Source organism: Mobula hypostoma, chromosome 10 (assembly GCF_963921235.1).
Source record: "Mobula hypostoma chromosome 10, sMobHyp1.1, whole genome shotgun sequence".
In the NCBI taxonomy this organism is placed as follows: domain Eukaryota; kingdom Metazoa; phylum Chordata; class Chondrichthyes; order Myliobatiformes; family Myliobatidae; genus Mobula; species Mobula hypostoma.
In genome coordinates this window covers 62,505,299-62,527,248 of record NC_086106.1, presented here as the reverse complement: position 1 = coordinate 62,527,248, position 21,950 = coordinate 62,505,299, and the positions used below count along the sequence as shown (strand labels likewise).

Here is a 21,950-nt window from a genome sequence, read left to right as displayed (position 1 = left end):
AAAAGCCTTGCCCCCTAGCAAATCCCACCAACACTCTCGAATGTTGTACATGGTTAGTCACTTCAAACTGCAACAAACCTTTATCTATTTGGAATACTGGCATAACTGTATAGCAAAAAAATCCCAAGGTGGTGCACCAGAATTAGACATTGAACCCAGACAATAACCAAAAGTTGATCATTGGGTTATCAAAAGCATTTTAAAAGAGGAATGAGAAACAGGCACACTGAAGGGTTTATAAAGGAAATTCCACAGTGCAGGGCCTTAGTAGTTGAGGGAAAACCCAATGGTGGACGTTTTAAATTCAGAGAAGTGTAAGAAGTCACAACTAGAGGACACACAGATCAGAGATTACAGCGAAAGGATGGATAAGATCGGGAGCATTTTGAGGAAGAAAATTTTTTAAATTGTTCAAATAAGAGCATGACCAAGTTAGCAGATGCAAAGATTATTGATAAAAGCTAAGAAAGAAACAGGCAAGTTTTGGATACTCGCAACACACTAGAAGTTGCTGGTGAACACAGCAGGCCAGGCAGCATCTCTAGGAAGAGGTATAGTCGACGTGTCGGGCCGAGACCCGTCCTGACAAAAGGTCTCGGCCTGAAACGTCGACTGTACCTCTTCCTAGAGATGCTACCTGGCCTGCTGCATTCACCAGCAACTTTGATGTGTGTTGCTTGAATTTCCAGCATCTGCAGAATTCCTGTTATTTAAGTTTTGGATACTCTGATGTTTAACTACAGATTCAATAGAAATGGCAAAAGAAATGTGTCTGAGTGTTAAATTCACTTATTTTAGTTTCAAAACATTCACAGACAACTTCATGCACACTATACTCAGATCTGTATAGATTGAGTGTCATATTTTGTGTCAAATTGCACCCCACATACAGAGCACTGCATGGCATGTGGATAGGAATGGTTTTGAGGGATATGAGACAAACACAAGCAAATGGGACTAACTCATGCACTCAACTTGGTCAATATGGATGTTGGGCTATCAGTGCATGCACGTAATCATATCAGCCATTCACAACTCTATCATGACTAAACTTGCATTATAATTGTTGATGAGGTTGCAATATTGTTGAACCATATACATAAGAACATTCTTTTACATCCAATATCATAGTTCTTCATCACCATCACTTTATTAGGTACACCTGTGCACCTACATAAAATGCAAATACCTAATCAGTTAATCATGTGGCAGCAGCTCAATGCAAAAAAGTAGGCAGACATGGTCAAGGGGTTCAGTTGTTGTTCAGACCTAACATTAGAATGGGGAAGAAATGTGATCTAAGTGACCTTATTGTCATAGTCATAGTTATAGTCATACTTTATTGATCCCGGGGGAAATTGGTTTTCGTTACAGTTGCACCATAAATGATAAATAGTAATAAAACCATAAATAGTTACATAGTAATATGTAAATTATTTATGCAGGGAATAAGTCCAGGACCAGTCTATTGGCTCAGGGTGTCTGACCCTCCAAGGGAGGAGTTGTGAAGTTTGATGGCCACAAGCAGGAACGACTTCCTACGACGCTCTGTGTTGCATCTCGGTGGAATGAGTCTCTAGCTGACCTTGACTATACCGTGACTGTTGGTGCCAGATGGGGTGGTTTAAATATTTCAGAAACTGCTGATCTCCAGGATTTTTTTTTTTGCCAAGTCTCTAGAGTTTAGAGAGAATGATGTAGAAAACAAAAAAAAACAGTGGGTCTCAGCCCGGAACATCGACTGTACCTCTTCCTAGAGATGCTGCCTGGCCTGCTGCGTTCACCTGCAACTTTTACGTGAGTTGCTAAAAACAGTGAGTGGCAGTTCTGTGGGTGAAAATAGCTTGTTAATGACAGATGTCAAAAGAGAATAGCCAGACTAGTTCAAGCTGACAGGAAGGCAACAATAACTCAAATAACCACACTTACAACAGTGGTGTGCAGAAGAACATCTCTGAATGCACGACACATTGAACCTTGAAGTGGATGGGCTACAGCAGCAGAAGACCAGGGATATACACTCAGTGACCACTTTATTAGAAACAAGAGGCATTTAATAAAGTGGCCATTGAGTTTATATACCAGAGTGGTGAGTAAATCCTTTTGTGATGAGTCAAAGAGAGCTATCAGTGAGAGAAACCAATTTGTAAATACTGATACATACAGGTCTCTCATTGGTTGTAATTGGCAATGCAGTATTTAGGTAAAAGTTAAATGCATCATACAATACCAAAGGCCATCTTTCCAATAGTATAGTAGCATACACACATTAAACAAACCTAGCCATAACAGATGCTCCCAACAGGCAGCATCTGTGGAGGCAAGGGGATGGTTGATGTTTTCAGATGAGACCCTGAATCAGGTCAAAATCAGAACGGTATAAGTGACCCATTTATGTTGCTGCCTGTTTGAGTCCAATGTTCAACATTCTATAGCACCAGATGGCTGCTGTGAAATGAAACCACAACGTCCCAAACTGAATAGCTGAGTATGCCCAGTTCTTTTTTGGTTTCAGTATTACAAAGCACTCCAAATTAACCAAAATAAAAATGGGTCATTCAAAATATATGGAGAAAACCAGAGGCCCATATTTTCTGCGTGGGCTAGCTCTGTGGAAGGCGGGAGCAAAGGCAAAAGAGTGATGCAGGGAGCCTCAGAGACCTAGAGCTTGGCCCAGCGAGTGCAAATCCAAAACTCTGCTTTGCTCTAAGGAGGTGGACAGCCTCCTGGTGGGCTTAGCGGAGATCACAAAGGGCATGGCAGGAAGGGGAATGAATAATCTAGATCCATACCTTTTCTCAAAGTACCAGATGTGTGTCATAGAGACAGCACAAACAGGCCCTTCAACTCACTGAGTCTACTAACCATCAAACACCCATCTGCACTAATCCCATTTTACTCTGTCAGCATTCTCATTAATTTCCCCAGATTCTTCCACTTTCCTCCACACTAGTGTCAATTTATATTGGCCAATTAATCCTGGGATATGTGCAGAGAGTAGAACACCCAAAGAAAACACAAGCAGTCACAGAACACTGGAGCTGTGAGATAGCTCCATAGTACTACCCCACTGCCGAAAGTGAAAGTTAAAAATCCCCTAGCTGTAAAAGACATCAAATTCCAACACTGAACATTGATAAGACCAAACCCTCCCTCCAGCTTGGCTGCAGACAGAGGTTACAGTAACGATGAGCTCAAGCAGATCATGAATGGTACAGGCAGTACCCACCCACTCATGTATTTTCTCTATGGTGGGAAGGGTTTTAAAAGAAAGATGGCCTTTAAATTTTCTTCCAATCTTATAACTATTTTTATTACATGCTAGTGCTGATCAATGATGATAATGTATCCATTTCTTTAACATAACATTTCTTCCAGTTTGGACACACTTTACAATGGACAGCCTTGGCCTTCAGGCTGACACACGGACCCAGCTCAATCCATGGAGTGATTGATGACTGGTAGGAGAAGAAAATAAATTCTGCAGAATCATGAGCAACACTTGCTGTGAACAGCATCTTCCCCGTGTCGTGTGTAACCTGCTCGGGTTCTGCCCTTAATAGAGCAGCCATGTTAATGTGGGAGAAGACTCCAAGGGCCAGAAGACCAACTCCTGCTCCCTATTCTTATGCTCCACTGAATTTCGGGAGCAGAGTTCACAACGCAGTCACATTCTGTTTTATATTTTTATGCAGTTGAACAGGGCTGAATTTTTACCACGTGAATTCCACAGAAACCCTCAACCTTTACTGAAGAAAACTGTGCCCCCAGTAACATCATATTCAGTGAATGATAATATAGTCCAAATCTGAGGGGGCTGAAGTGGAAGTGTGTTGAGACCAGAGAGAGATCATTTTGTTTTTAAGTTACATCGGATGTTACAGAAGTCATAAAAGCCAAACATCTCAGACGCTAAGAATTGGTTTTGGACAGAATTCCCAAAACTATAGCAAAATTAATATCTAGAACCAGTACAAGCTTTCACAGAGAGCTAGTAAGCAGCAGTGAATTCATTTGAGGTTTGGCTTCAATTTAATGGGCCACTGCACTTATCTCTGACTGAAATAGTATAAAAATAATTACAAAGATATTATTTTTTTTTGCAAAATGTAATGTATCCTGATTATAAATTTGATGAAATCAAGCTACAAATCAAACTAGCTGTCAGCTATTAATGACATTTATTGTTCATAATTATAATTATTAGAATGGTTTGCATACCTGGCTTTTGGCCAAATCCTATAAGAAGCTATAATTGCAAGCCAAAACTTTTATTTTTAAAAATGAATTAAATTACAGTAATAGATTGGTAATTTTGCAAAAAATTATTTCAGCCTGAACAATCAGCATTTTGCAACTAAAATAAAAGCATCTGTTGTTAGCATCTTCCCTCAGTCTTGCTGATACTTGGGATCTCATTTAGACCAGGGACAACCACAAGGGGTGGAACATTGTGCTTCTCCTGTAACCATTGACAAGAGAAATAAACATAATATGCGTCCACTTCCTGTAAAACCATAGCAACAGCTCTTCAGCCTGCATTGACACAACTTCCAGCACCTCATGGCTCTCTGTCGACTGTGTGGGGACCCCAATGCATGGTAACATGAGAGGGTACATAGTGGTGGACTCAGCTAGTTTCATCATGGGTACAGCTCTTCCTACCAGAGGCAACGTATCAGGAAGGCAGCATCCAATGTCAAGGAATCCCACCATCTAGGCCCTGGCGTTGCCATCAAGCAGGAAGTAAAGGAGCCTGTAGATCTACATCATAAGGTTGAACAACATTTCTTCCCCACTGCCATTAGGTTAAGGTCGAACTGAAAGATCTTAATAATACCTCAGACTTTATATCTTCTTCTGTCTCTCAATCTTGCACTAATGTTGCCATGTTTATTTACTCAGTTATGTTAATTTAAATTTATGTTAGGTTATGGTTGACCCTATCATGTAATGAATTGTGCTGTTGCTACAAAAAGCTCACTTTCCTGGCATTTATACCCTGTGCATGTATGTCTTTGATAACAAGGAACTTGAAAATTAGTTTTCTTCTTCCACCATCACCTGCATCTGTCTTTCCTCATTGAATCAAAATTCAGCACCGGTTCCAGTTCAGAAATCGTCAGCTATCTGAAGCACTGGACGCGACAGCACTGAGTCACAGATTTGGGTGGGCCAATTAAATAACAAGTTCTTTCTCAACTTTCTAGCAGTGATTGTTCCGTTTAGATAAAGTGGAAACCGACTTTGGCATTCTCACCCACTCCCTTACCTGGAAGTAGAGGCCAATGCAATGCAGCATTGGCTGATATCAGCTAAGTTTACACAGATCAGGGTTAAGTCCTTGGTACACCTGATCATTTCGATATCAAATGGTATACTTGTCCATCAGGGCTGTAACAACCGTTCTTTTACATTAATGACCGACATTCATTTAAAGCCTCAAGCAGAACAGATTTTGCTCACAAATCCAACTGCCATGAGCAAGAAAACATTTAAAATGCAATCCCTCCACTCAATTCCTGGGCAGATGGAAGAAAGGATACCCTACATCTGCGCAACGTTTTGCAATCACGGACATATACAACCTCCTTAGTTTCACAAAATCTGTTTTAAGAGGGTAGCACACAATCAGCAATGAACCTGATGTACAATCTATTTAACATCTTAAAACTTTATTTTTAGAAAACCATTAGCTTACTTATTCAGTTAACTAAAGTGTAAAATAATTCACTGAGAAACTATATACAAGTGCATAAAAGCTGCAAACTAGAATCTCATCCACTGGAAAATAAAGCCATTCCCCCTGTGACCAACCTTGCTTCCACCCCTCTTTAAAACGATGTTGAAAGACATAAATTGGTACTCGAAGAGTAGCACCCAGGTTTTGGTTAATAAATGATAACCATGTAAGTACCTCATTTTAAATTTCAGAAGTGATTAAATACTCAATAAGTCGAAATACTTTATAAAAAGGGAAATCTTGGTTGACACCATTGTTGAATTGAGGACTTAACAAAGTGAGTGAATAAAGCAGATCCAGTGGAGATAGTGTATTTGGATTTCCAGAGAGCACTTGATAAAGATGTCACATAAATGGCCACTCCACAAGATAAGCATGCACAAGGTTAAGGTATACTGTATGGGCATGGAAAGTGTGTGACAAACTATGAGAAAAAAGAGCTGGAATAATTGGACCATTTCCAGATTAGCAGCCAGTAACTAGTAAGGTCCTAAGGGATCAGACATGGGGCCTCAATTCTTGATAATCTGTATAATGATTTAGATGAAAGGATGCTGTGTATTTTAGAAAATTTGCGGACGATATAAACCTACTGTAGGTGTGTTAAGAAGTTATGAGAGGGATATAAAATATCTTGTAAAGGGATGTTGATAGGTTAATTGAATGGGCAAGGAAATGGTAGATGGAGTCTAATGTGGAAAAATATGATGTTACCCACTTTGGAAGAAACAACGAAAAATAAATTATTCAAATGTTATCATAAAATGATGTCATACCAGAAGGCCCAGGGATCTGAGAAGCACAGGAAGCTAGCATGCAGGTAATAAGCCACTAGCAAGGCTAATGGCATGTTTGGCTTTATGGTAAGGAATATGGAGCAATGAAGAAGTGAAGCGTTGATTCAGAGTAGGCCATTTAGCCTGCAAGTTTTATCTGCCATTCAACAAGATCATGGCTGATCTAATCAGCACACCTCACTCTACCCCTCAACACCCCCATTTAGTTTAAATGTCTGACAGCCTTTGCTTTGATTAAAGTCAACATCACCACTCCACGGTCGGTAAGAGAGCATCTGGAGATTTTGGTCTGCAGATTTATGGAAGGATACACTTGCAATGGAGGCTTTGCAGTTGAAATTCACTTGGTCCTATCTCTCCTGAGATGAAGAATTAATGTCTGAAGATAGATTAATCCTTTTGAGCCTGAACACAGTGGAGTCTCAAAGAATGGGCATTGAGGATGTTTCAGGATAGTTTTAGAACATCTGATTAAAATGGAGATGATGAGCAATTTATCTTTGTTCAAAAATTCCCAGAGAACTGTGGAGGTGGTGACATTGACTTTAATCAAAGCAAAGGTTGTCGGATATTTAAACTAAATGGGAGTCAAGGGGTATGGCAAAAGTGTGTTGAGACTGATCGGATCAACCATGATCTTGTTAAATGGCAGATGAAACTGGGGTCGAAATGGCCTACACTGCTCCTGTTCATTTTGAAATGAGTGATCATTCCAATCTATTCTTTTTGTTTATTTAATGCTGTTTTGACAGAAACAAAGGCATTAAACACTTGAGCAACACACATCAAAGTTGCTGGTGAACGCAGCAGGCCAGGCAGCATCTCTAGGAAGAGGTGCAGTCGACGTTTCAGGCCGAGACCCTTCGTTAGGACTAACTGAAGGAAGAGTGAGTAAGAGATTTGAAAGTTGGAGGGGGAGGGGGAGATCCAAAATGATAGGAGAAGACAGGAGGGGGACGGATGGAGCCAAGAGCTGGACAGGTGATTGGCAAAAGGGGATACGAGAGGATCATGGGACAGGAGGTCTGGGAAGAAAGACGGGGTGGGGGGAGGAACCCAGAGGATGGGCAAGGGGTATATTCAGAGGGACAGAGGGAGTAAAAGGAGAGTGAGAGAAAGAATGTGTGTATAAAAATAAGTAACAGATGGGGTACGAGGGGGAGGTGGGGCATTAGCGGAAGTTAGAGAAGTCAATGTTCATGCCATCAGGTTGGAGGCTACCCAGATGGAATATAAGGTGTTGTTCCTCCAACCTGAGTGTGGCTTCATCTTTACAGTAGAGGAGGCCGTGGGTAGACATGTCAGAATGGGAATGGGATGTGGAATTAAAATGTGTGGCCACTGGGAGATCCTGCTTTCTCTGGCGGACAGAGTGTAGGTGTTCAGCAAAGCGGTCTCCCAGTCTGCGTCGGGTCTCGCCAATATATAAAAGGCCACATTGGGAGCTCCGGGCACAGTATATCACCCCAGCCGACTCACAGGTGAAGTGTCGCCTCACCTGGAAGGACTGTTTGGGGCCCTGAATGGTGGTAAGGGAGGAAGTGTAAGGGCATGTGTAGCACTTGTTCCGCTTACATGGATAAGTGCCAGAAGGGAAATCAGTGGGAAGGGATGGGGGGGACGAATGGACAAGGGAGTCGTGTAGGGAGCGATCCCTGCGGAAAGCAGAGAGAGGGGGGGTGGGAAAGATGTGCTTAGTTGTGGGATCCCGATGGAGGTGGCGTAAGTTACGGAGAATAATATGTTGGACCCGGAGGCTGGTGGGGTGGTAGGTGAGGACAAGGGGAACCCTATTCCTAGTGGGGTGGCGGGAGGATGGAATGAGAGCAGATGTATGTGAAATGGGGGAGATGTGTTTAAGAGCAGAGTTGATAGTGGAGGAAGGGAAGCCCCTTTCTTTAAAAAAGGACATCTCCCTCATCCTAGAATGAAAAGCCTCATCCTGAGAGCAGATGTGGCGGAGATGGAGGAATTGCGAGAAGGGGATGGCGTTTTTGCAAGAGACAGGGTGAGAAGAGGAATAGTCCAGATAGCTGTGAGAGTCAGTAGGCTTATAGTAGACATCAGTGGATAAGCTGTCTTCAGAGACAGAGACAGAAAGATCTAGAAAGGGGAGGGAGGTGTCGGAAATGGACCAGGTAAACTTGAGGGCAGGGTGAAAGTTGGAGGCAAAGTTAATAAAGTCAACGAGCTCTGCATGCGTGGAGGAAGCAGCGCCAATGCAGTCGTCGATGTAGCGAAGGAAAAGTGGGGGACAGATACCAGAATAGGCACCGAACATAGATTGTTCCACAAAGCCAACAAAACGGAAGGCATAGCTAGGACCCATACGGGTGCCCATAGCTACACCTTTAGTTTGGAGGAAGTGGGAGGAGCCAAAGGAGAAATTATTAAGAGTAAGGACTAATTCCGCTAGACGGAGCAGAGTGGTGGTAGAGGGGAACTGATTAGGTCTGGAATCCAAAAAGAAGCGTAGAGCTTTGAGACCTTCCTGATGGGGGATAGAAGTATATAGGGACTGGACATCCAAGCATTAAACACTTGATCTGGAATTCACATCCACCATCCATGTCTGCCTCGCAGTACACTATTAAGGAAAGGGACAAAGAGACTTTGACCCAAACATTTACCACTTCTCATTCCACAGACACTGACTGGTCTCTGCTGAACGTTTGCAACATTTTCTGTTACCATTTCAGAGTTCAAGCACTTGCATTTTTTTCCGTTTTCAATGGAATGAAAGGAATTGGGCGGCAATTGAGAAAGAATCATTTGCTGGGCTTTAGAGAATGTCCTGGCAAATGGGACTGATTGACCTGCTGAACAAGGAGCTGCTACAGAGTTGGTGAATCAAATGTGATAACTTCTGTGATTTCAGATAGTCTCCTGGGTTCTAGTAGCATGGTGTGGAAGTATTTTTTTGGGTAAATCTATGATGGTGGAAGGCTTAAAAAGGGTGAGAATCTTGAAATAGAGTTGGATGTTAGCAAGGACAGGCATGGTGGGGTGCACAAGATTTGGCTCAGGACAGAATATGGGAAGAGATGGCAGAGTTCTAAATAAATGCGAGATTACCGGTTACCAAATGCCAACAGTGGCAGTGCTGACTAGGACAAATTTTCTACAGTCGGAAGGTACAAAGGTGTGAATAAGATTCCAGATACACAGCTGTGAGAAAGATTTGAAAGTGGCAGACCAGTGAAGGAGAGAATCCGTCTGATGGATGGAAAACAAAGTGTCAGAGAGGTTACAGAAGTTGCAAACTATGCTTCGATAGAGTGGAAGTGAGGAACCAAAGACAAAGGCATTATAGCTCTCCTGCATTCAACTGGAATAAACTGATCCAAAACTTTTGTATTGGTTGACAACAAGGAGGTAGTGGCATGTTTAGAGCTGACTGTGGTCATCTTTCATTTGGAATAGATAATGGATAATTTCAATGAATAATGTTGTTGACAGGTTATATTATCTCACATTGTTTTCAGTTTATCAAGTACAGGGAAGAGAAATCATGATGTGACAAATTCAAAATACTCCAAGGGTCCTGGTCTGGAAGCCTCAACCTAAATGATAACTTTTGAGGAAAGGGAGCTTAGAACTGGAGCAGTAATTTGCAAGGTCAAAGGGAAAAAAGAAGGGTTTTATTTAAAACCACAGGCATAACAGAGGTTTTAAAAAAGACGTGCCAGTTTATAAAGAGGATCTTTCACCACGTTGGTTGGACTGAGTCTAGGGAGCAACTGTTAATTTAGTGGGATGGGGGGAAGTCAGATGGTTGAGTGATGCTCCAGTTGATCTAGAGAATGGTACGAAGACAACCAGAGTGGGGCAGTCTGAAGAAAGTTTTGCCAAATAGACAAGGGATTATATGGTGGTAGTAGAGATGGCTAAGCGAACAATGCAAACTTGCTGCAGCACTCCTGAAGCTCCTTGTACATGGAGTTGATGATAAAGGTGGAGGCAGCATGGAAAAGAGACAGGAGTATGAAGAAACAGCTGAAAAATTACATTTGGGCAATCCAACTTGACTGTAGAATTACTCATATTTACCAGCTGCCAATTCAGACATAAAGGTTCACTTGTTAACTATGCCATGGTACCTGAAGGTTATAACCACCTGCAGCACCATACCCACACAACAGGACCACAAGATGTTAAAAACTCCACGGCAGTTATTTTCCAGAGTCAGATGACAGAACATTAAAAACAAAAGCAAAAATTGCCTTTACAACAAAAACATAATACAACATATACAATGGATTTTGGTTAATTGGGGCAATTGTTTCTTTTTGGGACAGCACTTAAAGAACAAAAACTAATCAAGGAAATAGCCAGGATTCCTTTACTTTATTTGGGACACTATGCAGGAGACTGTTGCCAAAGTTTCTAACTAGCATCAATCAAATGCACTTGTGTGGCTGTTAGGCACTACACTGTGCTTAGAGCAAGCCGTTTCTAAATAGTATGAGTTGTGTATGCTTGTGTTCATAAAGCTGTGATTTTTATCACTGATAGCTGGAGAGAAGCAATAAGACAATTTTGAACTGTTTTGCTCACTGCAGTTTCAAGCATTCAGGCGTGATGATGCCAAAAGCAGTTGAGAGTGAAAATGAAACTATTTCACTTCTTCAAAAAGTTAGGAACTATGAAGAATTTGAATGCATCAACAACAATTTTGAATGTCACAATGAAAATCAAGATTTGGAGGATGCAAATATTGAAAGCATTTATGAAGGCAGTCCATTATCTGCACTAGGTGTCTGTGCTGATGTTGTTTGTTTACAGTCAACCAAAAGAACATGACAGTGTACAACCTGATGAGTTCCTCCATCGATAACTATTAGGAACTACAGTTTTATAGTACTGCAGTAGCATTGTTAGTGTTCTAGTTTGTTCTGTATTTAATTTAAATATATTTGTTATTCAGTTAATTAGTACTTTGTCATTTTTATACCTTTTTAAATTATTTTCATGAAACTTTGACTAATTCGGGCAACCACTTAATTGGGCCAAAAAGTACGGGTCCTGATGTGTCCTAATTAACCAGAATCTACTGTATTCGTACTTAAAACAGTTTCAACTGTTTTGGGATCCTGAAGCTCAATAATACATGAACTCCACTCAAATGTTAAATCAAAATCATCAGTTTGGTCTTTCAATGGACTTGGAATCAGCTTCTCTTGATTAGTCTCTGTTAGCAGCAAGCACCTTTCACATATCCACTGCCAACAATATGGTGCTTTCAGTAAGTAAAGGTCAGGTGATAATTCTGCAAGCAAACAAACCAGCCCAAGTACACCCACTGCTTATGACGGCACTAGTGGAAGAACTATATGGATAAAAGATATGGAAATAACGTCTCTTTGCAATCCTATTATTGCACAAATGGCTCTCTGTATATTTCCTGCAATACCTTTGAGTCAGGATCCATTCTGGAAATAGGAATAAAAACAATTTGGAAAAGGGCTTTCCAAACCCAATGATGAGCTAGATGAAACAAAGGTCCAAAATTAATCCTAACTGGGGAAAGGGAGGGAACCAGAGAGGGATGTAAATGCACCCATTTTCTGTCTTAGGACAATGATTTGATATCGATCACCTGGCACCACTGGCAGCCACCGGGCCCAAAATACTGAGTGGAGCTAACGTGGAAAGGGAGTTGAAATGGACTACAGCAGGGTGCGGTGAGGCCAAAAGGGGAGACATGAAGGTTGGCAGAGCAAATAAGCAGGCTAAACAAAATGAGAACCAAACCAATACCAAACAAAGCATCAAATACTCCTTTCCCTCCCTGTTTCAAAGAAGTGGAATACTTGGACCCGAGAACGCAATAAAGCTTCATGCCATTCACAAAGAAGAGCAAATCTGCTGAAAAAAACACCCATCTCTGGGTTCCCTCTGTTCTAAACACAGCAGCACAATGGCTTAATGGTTAACAAGCAAGATTACGGGAACATAGGCTGTCAGTAGAGACTAGTACAACCAGACAACAACTGAAGTTTCTACACAACACATAACAGTGAGGGCTAAACCAGATTTTATGCTAAGACCTTTCTTTTGGACAGTACACAAGGGGTCTGATCTGTTACTTCAAGTGATCAGTTACCTCAGGAGGCAGAGAGCTCCATGCCGCTGCTTGTATCCATGTATCTGTTTGTGCAGGCAAATAAAATTCCAGTCAATCGTAAAGAAACCACACCTGTGAAACAGCAGAACAACGAGATGTGAAACCCTACTCCACACTGTCTCACAACAGTGAACAGGGAAGTTAAGCAGTTCCTCTTTTAAAACTCTTTTTCCTCTTTGTCCCAAAAGTTTCTTTTCAGTTTGTTGACGACTGACAGAAATGGCTGAAGGAGGAAAAGAAGAACTACAAGTTCAACTGCCTCTGCATGGTGTTTCACTATGACTCACGCACAGGCACACTAGACATGCATACATAGAAGGAAGCCAGTTCTGGGTGAGGTACGCCTACGCACATCAGTCACCCAATGGTTGCTCACAGCTTCTTATGCAAATTCCTGCAGGTGAGCGGGATGACATTTCTCAGTGACACACGGCAAATGGGAGCCAGTTGAAAAATAAAGAGCCTGGACATACCTGAATTTCAGGCCCAACAAGTGCAGATGACAACGGCCCCTCGCTCGCTCTCGCTCTCTCTCTCTCTCTCTCTCTCTCTCCCCCCCCCTTTCTATTGGCTCGTTCAAGCGTCACTGCATGTGCTCAAAATTGCTCAACTCTCTTTCTCCTCCCACCCACCCCTCGTTGTCAAATTGAAATTATTTAAAAAATACATATGAAGGGAGTGGCAGCAGTAAGATATGAAAGCAGGGCAAAGCCTCTTAAAGGGGCAGTGCTTTCTGCTAATATTGCAATGTGTTTGTAACTACAGGTTATAGGTGTTTGTGATATTAACAAAGAAATTCATATCTACTGACAAAGTGGGTAAAGAAAACAGCGCGAAAGCTTTCAATGTCTTGAGGTATACTACCTGCTGTTTCAAAATTAGGATTAGAGAAAAGTTTGAATCTAATTATTCTGTTATATGGTGTTAATACCCCTCTACATTTCCTTTGGTGTACTGATACTGCCCCTGTTTATCCCTCTCTTCTTCTTCTTAGCCCATCAATCCTACTGGGACACAGGCTACCAATAACAACTCACCAGAGTCCTCTGTCCTGGGCTAACCTTTCAAATTGTCCCCAGGTGTAGCCCTTCTTCAAAAAAACCTTCCTCTCCCAGGGCTAAGATCTTTGGAGCTTCTGTTGGCGTTTCTATAGCACTGGGTTTTTCTGGGACAGGGTTGCTAGCCCCATGCCCAACCCTCCTCCTTTCGCAGCCAGGCTTGGGACCACACATGGAGAAGTTTCAACCCACTCTGACATTCCTTTAAAGTGTTGCATCAGCCCTCAAATACTCCCCACTTTACAACAGGATTCTGCTACTGAGAGCTGTTCATAACCCAAATGGTTCGCAAGGTGGAACTGTGGCTGCTTGGTGTATGTAGCAAGGGCTACATATATTTAAATCAGGATGTTTAACACAACCATTCAGACGTTGCTATAAACAGAATTCCCACATGGCAGAGGATGCCTGCAGCTTTGCAGCAATTGACAAATCCATCCTGCTGGTCTTGTTCCTACGCACAGACAGTCCACAAGATGGGTATGATAAGCTGGGGAAGATCTGCACGTCATTAGACCTTTAAGCCATGAAATGTGATGTTCCAGGCTTCAGGTGTGGTGGCGAATGACCTGAGCTTCAAAGTCATCCATAGTTATCAGTTCAGTTGCAACAGGCTTTTTAAATTCACAACACACACAAAATGCTGGAGGAACTCAGCAAGCCAGGCAGCATCTACGGAAAAAAAAATACAGTTGACGTTTCAGGCCGAAACCCTTCAGCTGGACTGGAGAAAAAAAGCTGAGTAGATTTGAAAGGTGAGGGTTGGGGAGAGAGAAACACCAGGTGATAGGTGAAACTTGGAGGGGAAGAGATGAAGCAAAGAGCTAAAAAGTTGATTGGTGAAAGAGACTGAAGGCCATGGAAGAAAAAGAAGGGTGGGGAGGAGCACCAGAGGGAGGCAATGTGTGGGCAAGGAGATAACATGAGAGAGGGACAAGGGGATGGCAAATGGAGAAGTAGAGAGGGAGGCATTACTGGAAGTTTAAGAAATCAGTGTTCATCCCATCAGGTTGGAGGCTACCCAAATGGAATACAAGTTGTTGTTCCTCCAACCGAAGTGTGTCCTTATCCCAATGGTGGAGGAGGCCATGGATACCCCCACCTTTCAGTCCAACTCCCCAGCTCTTTTTCTCCAGTCCTGCTGAAAGGTTTTGGCCTGAAACCTCGACTGTACTGTTTTCCATGGATGCTGCCTGGCCTGCTAAGTTCCTCCAGCATTTTGTGTGTGTTGCTTGGATTTCCATCCACTTTAGATTTTTTCTTGTTTGGTTTTTAATTCACACATAGGATATGGTTATCTGTGGCAAGGTGTGCAATTAACCGAGAAAATGCAACGGCGACCCATTTTCTTGAAGCACTGCCGATATGGTGAAGGCACCTCTCCAATGCTCTCACATAAGAAATTCAAGGATCGTTATACACTGGTGCTTAAAACATTTAGGCTTCCAAGTGTTGCATTTGACTACAAGGGAAACAGTGAGTTTTTCAAAACTTGGATCTGCTGATTTGGTCCTTTTCAGAAAGTAGAGGTCACAGTTTTGGGAAGTGCTGTTAAGGGAGCCATTGAAAGTTATTACAGTACATCTTGTAAACAGGGGGTGCCATTGAGCATTGGTGGTGGAGTGAATAAGAAATGGTTAATGTGGGCATCAAATCAGGGCTTGCTTTGTCCTTGGGGCAAACTGTGTGCTACCAGTCTGGTTCTCATTGTGGTCAACCAAGCAATATAAGATGACCATATTACATTCCTGTCTTGTGGATTGTAGGTGCTACAATGGTAGCACCATTGTCAAGAGATGTGTTACTCACTGCAGAATACCAAATGTCTGACCCACATTTGAAGCCAAAGTATTTGTTCAGATGTTCTTAATAAGTTGCTATTCAATGATGACTCCAGGATATGAAGGAATTTGAGTAGGTTGATATTACATAGAACGGTAAGTGTTTAGGTTCTTTCGTGCCTTACACTTATATGGCATGATATTAATAGCCATATATCTGCCTAGGTCTTTAATAGATCTTCTTACAGGTGGCATAGTTTGCCGGTATCAAATCAAGAGGGACAGAGGGAACATGGGAAAATAAAGTTATAGGCAACATAAATGCCATCATCAAAGGACTGTATGGCTATTCAAAGTGGTGTGCTGCTGAAAGGACAATTCATCAGCCAGACTTTGCTGCAGGGGTTCTCAACCTGGAGTTCACGGACCCCTCAGTTAATGGTGGGGGTCCATGGCATAAAAAAGGTGTTCTTGGTTTAAGTTAATTTTTTCCACAAGCTGCGCTGGTGGATTCCAGCTCGCTAAACTGCCCTCCAAATAAGACTTTACAAAAGACTGCAATTAAGTTTGATAATTCTCTCCTCAAAAATGTCTTGGTTTTATTAAAACATTAGAAACACTGTATTACATAGTAGTGAATTATTTGTTTCCTAATTAAATCTTCTACTACAAGCACCAATAAATAAAGGTTGTGTTTGCAGTAGAATGTTCTGTTCTAGGCACCGCACCTCATGATATCTTTCTGCTGGATGGTTAGGGTAGATGTTCGCCAAAATGGCATCAGGACATAGTGTTAAATTAGGAAGTTTTCACATATGCTTTTTATTATCTCAAGTGTGGATATTCAAGGGATGAACTGATAGAGGTATTTTAATATGATGAAAAGACTAGATAGAGTAGATATGGAGTAAGAATTTCCTGTGGTTGAATTGTTACACAGAGCAGGGAGCCCACCAGGAAATTAGAGGTGGTAGGAAATAGTTCATTACATGAACCAGATGAAATTCAGTCTTTTCCTCAAAATATTATGTACAGCAGTTAAGTCAGCTTAAACTTTCAAGATGTAATTGATAAACTTTTACAAAATAATAGATATAAGGATTATAGAACTAAGACAAACGGAGTTGCAAAATAGATCAGCCAAGCTGAACTGAAAAAAGGATGTAGCAAAAGACGGGCAACTGTAGGCCAGTTAAATTGAACTTTTTACTGTTGGACTTCGGCCACATTCCACCGTGATACAACACTTGGCAGCACGGGAGGCCGTTCCTGCCTGCTGCCATCAAACGTGCAGCTCCTCCCGTGGAGGGTCGGACACCCTGGGCCAATAGACTGGTCCTGGACTTATTTTCCATCTGGCATAGTTTGCATTTTGGTGTTTGATTGTTGGGGTTTTTTGTATTGCTATATTTACGCTCTATTCTTGGTTGGTGCTGCTGTAATGAAACCAAATTTCCCTCGGGATTAATAAAGTATATCTACCTATCTATCTATCTATCTATCTATCTATCTAACTTAACATCTGTAGTCAGGAAAATGCTTGAAGCTGTCATTAAGGAAGAAATAGCAAAACGTTTAGAAAGGAGTGGTTCAATTAGACAAACGCAGCATGGATTCAGAAAGGGCAGGTCCTGTTTGACTGACTTACTGGAGTTCTTTGAGAACATAATGAGTGCAGTGGATAGAGGGGAACAGGTGGATGTTGTATACCTGGATTTCCAAAAGGTGTTCAATAAGGTGCCACACAAGAGACTTATTAATAAAATATGGATGCATGGAGTTAGAGGAAATGTATTGGCATGGATAGTGGATTGGTTAGCCAATAGAAGGCAGAAAGTTGGTATAAATGGGTGTTTCTCCAGTTGGCAGTCTGTGGCGAGTGGGGTGCCGCAGGGGTCGGTGCTGGGCTCGCAGCTGTTTACCATTTACATTGATGATTTGGAAGAGGGGACTGCGTGTAGCATAGCAAAATTTGCTGATGACACTAAACTGAGTGGAAAAGCAAATTGTACGGAGGATGTGGAGAGTCTGCAGAGGGATATAGATAGGCTAAGTGAGTGGGCCAAGGTCTGCCAGATGGAATACAACGCTGGTAAATGCAAGTTCATCCACTTTGGAAGGAATAATAAAAGAGCAGATTATTGTTTAAATGGTAAAAGATTGCAGCATGCTGTTGTGCAGAGGGACTTAGGAGTTCTTGTTCATGAATCGCAAAAAGTTGGCTCGCAGGTACAACAGGTTATTAATAAGGTAAACGGAATGTTGGCCTTTATTGCTAGAGAGATTGAATTCAAGATCAGGGAGGTCATGCTGCAACTATACAGGGTACTGGTGAGGCCGCACCTGGAGTACTGTGTGAAGGTCTGGTCTCCAGACTCGAGGAAGGATATACTGGCTTTGGAGGCAGTGCAGAGGAGGTTCACCAGGTTGATTCCAGAGATGAAGGGGTTAACCTATGAGGAGAAACTGAGTCACCTGGGACTATACTCTCTGGAATTCAGAAGAATGAGAGGGGATCTCATAGAAACATACAACATTTTGCAAGGGATTGATAAGATAGAAGTAGAAAAGTTGTTTCCATTGGTGGGTGAGACTAGAACTAGGGGACATTGCCTCACGAGTCAGGGGAGAAGATTTAGGACGGAGATGAGGAGAAACTGTTTTTCCCAGAGAGTGGTGAATCTGTCGGATTCCCTGCCCAGGGAAGCAGTTGAGGCTTCCTCACTAAATATATTTAAGATACAGTTAGATAGTAGGGGAATTAAGGGTTATGGGGAAAAGGCAGGTAGATGGAGCTGAGTTTACGGACAGATCAGCCATGATCTTACTGAATGGCGGGGCAGATTTGATGGGCCAGATGACCTACTCCTGCTCCTATTTGTTATGTTCTTATGTTCTTATGAACGGTGGAATAAGCCACTAAGGTAAAGAGTCATAGAACATGGAAATAGGTTCCTCAGCCCTCCGAGTCTGCATTGACCATCACACACCCATCTACAATAACCTGATACTTATCCTGTTGTATATTCCCCATATCCTAATCAGATTCAGATTTATTCAAATTCACACGTACATCAAAACATACAGTGAAATGTGTCGTTTGCATTAGCAACCAGCACACCTGAGGATGTGTTGTGGGCTGCCTGCAGTGTCACCACATAAAAAAACAGCAAAACAAGACAGCAACAGCAAAACAAGCCCATTCCCCACCCCTCCTGCACTCCTACCTACCCATCCACCCACTCAGACCTAGGCAGCCCTCCAACCCCAGGACAGGCCTCCTGTCTTTGTCCCCAGATGTTCAGATATCAGGCCTCCAACCTCAGACTTCACCCATGACGCTGATCATAGGTTTGACCTTCAGGCATTGACTTCCCGACTCGCATGGACCTCCACATCATTCCACCGGATTCTACTACTCACTTAGGCTTACTGAAGACAGTTTAGCTTCATATCTTTAGGATGGTCAATGAAAAGAGACTGCTGAACAAACATCAGAAAGACAGCACTGCAGAGTTCAAGATTGAAGCTGTGTTGCTGGAGCCAAAAGGCAGCAGTTCTACCAGCTGTGCTTCTCAGAGTTTGAATTTCAAACTTCACTTCCCAGGTTCCCAGAGCATGATCTTGCAGAAGAGTTCATGAAATTAACATAACTTATATGCAAACATCTTAGAGGTAGAATTTCACCTCCAGGATAATTTGATGCTATGATACCTGTTACAAGAAAAACTGCTAACAATGAAAACCATTGCTTTCCTGCCCAGCTCAGATTGATCCTAACCTGTAAACATCAGCTTAACTGAACCAATATGAATCTTCCATTTCCCACTCCAACTACAACAGGCTTCTTTGGGTGAAGTGCCCACTTCAGTAGGCAACTTTAAACCTATTAGGCCATACATATTCTCCACGAGCATCTCTCCAGTGTCCAAGGTAGATGATGTGGCTGAATTTGAATTCAAGATATACAGAAGGTTACTTCTCCATCTCAAAGAGCTATACTGTCCTTCATTCAGGCAAAGCCAGAAAAACAAAGCAATAGGATAATGCCGGGCTATCACTGTCCATCACAACATAACATCTCTGTGTTAGAGCCCATGCACAGAGTTAAAATATTGAGTCCTGATGAAGGGTCTCAGCCCAAAACATCCACTGTTTACTTTTTTCCCCACAGATGCTACCTGGCCTGCTGAGTTCCTCCAGCATTTTGTGTGCGTTGCTTTGGGTTTCCAGCATCTGCAGATTTTCTCATTTGCTAAAATATTCCATTCTTCACATCTCCATTATCTTCATCTTTCTCACTCAGAAAAGCAGCCATTACAGTTTAGGCTGGCTCCTATAACTCCTTTGGAAATACCAGCTGTCTACAATGGCTCCATTACTGGGCATTGGTTTGATTCATGGCCTTTCTTGATTATATTTCACCACTGAGGAATAGAACATGGGTTTTGGGGCTTTGTTCCTCAAATTCTTGTTCAAGGTTTCCTGCTGCAAATTTTAATCTTCCAGTTATGATCAGTGACAAACAAAGCTGAGATGCTGTCCAACAGGGAAAGTAAAGGGACCTGCACAGTGAGTAATAGCTCTGTTTCAGTGTGTTAGATTACCTGCCCTCAGGAAATGCTATTAGGCCAACTACCAAATCATTCTAGGAAAAGCAACAAATCCCTGCTTCAGAAACAACCAAAGATAGGGAGGATAAAGGGGAGAATAAACAAAAAGGTTTAATAGTGACAACACTTCAGAAGTATTTTATTAATTGAAAACAACAATTTTGTATTCTGAACTGCACTTTAAAAATGCTGTAAGTTTTAAATATTACTTACCTTGCAGGAAGCTAATAGGATTCTATTGGCCACCCAGCTGACGCCCAACATGCTTTTCATTTGCTAACAAATTAGCCAACCCAATCAAGCCAGTTTCCTGCAAGGGAGATTGGAATAAAATGGGGCCACAAGTTCCTGTTCTTGATGCATTCAGTTTCTTTACAAAAATAAGACAAACCATATTAAAAGTGAGCACAACAAACATATCACAAAATGCTGGCGTTTCTTGGCTATTCAACTTCCAGTTTGATGACTGGCCTGCAAATGGTGAGTCTGAACATGTCCCCTAGGTCTATATCCCTCGCTGTGTACAAGTATGTATCAAAAGCAAAATATAGCATTAACATAGAAGTCCTTCCTCAATAAGAAATATTTGTTACACAGCTGATGCACTGAAGGCAATGTTTGTGCATGGACCTGCCCCTACAAAGTGCTGTTATTCATAAAACTTTAGGTATTTAGCACAAGGGGACAAAGTTCACAGAGTTCAAAGTAAAATTTATTAACAAAGAATGTATATACCTTGAGATTCATATTCTTGCAAGAATTTACAGGAAACTAAAGAAATACAACAAAATTTATGAACAACTATACAGAAATAAAGACTGACAAACAACCAAAGTGCAAAAGAAGACCAATTATGCAAAAAAAATACTGAAAGCATGAGTTGTAAGGAGTTCTTGAAAGTGAACGACTTCTATAACTGATTCTATAGGTTGTAGGATCAGTTCGGAGTAATGGTGAGTGAAGTTATCTGCACTGGCTCAGGGGCTCAATGCCTGTAGGGTAATATCCGTTCCTGAACCTGGTGGTGTAGGACGAAGGCTTCTGTACCTCCTGCCTGATGGTAGCAGGAAAAAGAGAGCAAGGTCAGAATGGTGGGGTCTTTGATGATGGATACTCCTTTTTTGTGGCAGAACTCCATATAAATGTGCTTAACAGTGGGGAGGGTGTTGTCTGTGATGGACTGGACTGCACCCACCATATTCAGTAGTCTTTTCCATTCCCAAGCACTGGTGTGTCCAGACAGGTCATGATGTAACCAGTTATGATACTCTCCACTGTGTATATGGATAGAAATTTTTTGGGACATGCCAAATCTATGCAAACTACTAAGAAAGTCGAGCTGCTATTGTGCCTTTTTGGTGGTGGCACTTATATGTTGGTCCCAGAACAGATCTTGCATCTGTCCCACATGAGTCCCATATTTTTCTCCCCATGTTCTCATTAACTTTCCCCAGGTCCTAGCACTTACCTACACATCAGGCCAAGTAAATGAACAACCACTGTGGTGATAGTTTGGAGGTTGCAGGATGGAGGTACATGAGGGAAGAATCTGAGCTTCAGTCATAAACGTCAGGACTCCAAGGTTTGAGTCAGCATGGAAAATAGGTTTGGGGGGTTTCGGTGACTCACACCCAGCTGTTTGAAGGAAAGGCCAAAATCCTGACTGTACAGAGACGTGATGAGGATGCCAAAGGAAACCTACAGTGAATGTTAAGAGCATAATTTAAAGGGAACTTTGCCACATTTGTTTCCAATCACTGAGCTCTTTTACCACAAATTTAAAGAAGCAGGTTTCCCTTAATTCATGCTGTAGCAGGCTGCACATTTATTG

General features: G+C 41.9%; 1 protein-coding gene across 10 annotated transcripts in view; it reads right to left on the bottom strand.

Moving 5' to 3' along the window:
- LOC134352946 (ETS-related transcription factor Elf-1-like) overlaps positions 1–21,950 on the bottom strand; it is a 314,459-nt gene that overhangs the window by 181,134 nt on the left and 111,375 nt on the right. For 2 of the 10 annotated variants that reach the window (XM_063060613.1, XM_063060611.1), the window contains exons 1-2: positions 13,141–13,233; positions 12,647–12,739 (exon numbers count right to left, since the gene is read on the bottom strand). The exons of 2 other annotated variants lie outside the window; for them this stretch is intronic. The gene's annotated coding sequence lies outside the window, so the exon portion shown is untranslated. Of the gene's footprint in view, positions 1–12,646; positions 12,945–13,140; positions 13,234–21,950 lie in introns of those variants that run through there. 6 more of the 10 variants (XM_063060610.1, XM_063060609.1, XM_063060614.1 and 3 more) reach the window with 4 other exon arrangements.